The sequence below is a fragment of the Penaeus japonicus genome, unplaced genomic scaffold (assembly GCF_977035675.1).
Source record: "Penaeus japonicus unplaced genomic scaffold, GWHDUDI00000001_assembly GWHDUDI00000024, whole genome shotgun sequence".
In the NCBI taxonomy this organism is placed as follows: Eukaryota; Metazoa; Arthropoda; class Malacostraca; order Decapoda; family Penaeidae; genus Penaeus; species Penaeus japonicus.
The window spans coordinates 31,872,222-31,873,563 of NW_028234426.1; positions in this window are offsets into that span (position 1 = coordinate 31,872,222).

A 1,342-nucleotide genomic window follows, 5' to 3' on the forward strand; every position below is an offset into this window, starting at 1 on the left:
ACAAACACACACAAACACACACACACACACACACACACACACACACACACACACACACACACACACAAACACACACACACAGAATGGTAGTAGAACAGTAGAACCGAGATCATGAATCATTGATATTACCAATGCATAGTGTGTCCTACAATGATTAATGCTCTGTGGAATGTGGCCAGCAATCCTCTAATTATTGGCACAAGCGTCCAATTATCACCAGATTTCTAGGTAGTTCGTGCAGCACAGGGAATTCATTAATAATTTGATACCTTCTAACTTTGAACGACTTGATACATTCTGACCGTAGCTTCAGCGCATGGGCACGAGATGGCATGCATATCGCGAATAATTAGCGGCGTTTTCATTTTGTTTTTTTTTTCATACTCTTGCTAAACCAGATAGTTCCAGTTATCTCTCAATTCTTCATCGACACGAGTCATGCAATTCAAAAGACTCTACATCTCCAAAGAAAGGTATACGTTGCAACAAAAGACATCACAGAGGATATCCTGACTACTCTCTGGACAAAAGCACCAGTTTACGTTTAATTTATAGAGTTTAGAAAAAAAAAAAAAAAAAAAAAAAAAAAAAAAAACAATAAAGTAGACTAAATAATATTAACATTGAACTACTATGTGCCCCGTCAGACATTTAATAATGAAAAGCTGTTTACATTGATGGAATTTCTTCAAGACTGGATAGATATTACGCTATTTATTCAAGGATTACAGTTCTGTAACTATGTATACTGTTCTCGATTCTAGATTGCCTAATAACACATATATCAAATTAGTTCAATTAAATTATCTATCAATTCAGTTCAACTAGATTACATATTCATTCAGTGATAGTAAATCAGATATCATTCAAAATATCTTACTTCTTTCCTCTTTCCTCCGGTGAAAAAACTACCAGCATGATAGATATTACAAAAATAACAATGAAAGCATCTTTAAACCACAATCATACCTATTTCTGTCGTTGCGTCGTAGAGCCAAGATCGAAAAGCTGCGAAGTCGTCAGGAACCAAAAGGTCGTTGCCGGAGTTGTTGCAGAAGGCACGTGCATCGTCCCAAGTCATGGCTGACAGGTGAAGGTACACGCACCCGACGTCCGGCACTTCGGAATACGGAGCCTCGCACGGTACATCTGCAACTCGGGGAAAGTACGTCTGAGATTCTGGCAAATTGCATTCGGGTCAGTCGGTGATCTGATTGGTCTTGATGTACATTGGAAAAAGGAAATCTGAGAGTTTGGCTAAATCGCAGAGAGACCGACCACACCCACCCCGATATGTCTCTCGGCCAAACTGTAATTGCAACGGGTATATGATTGCTCCACA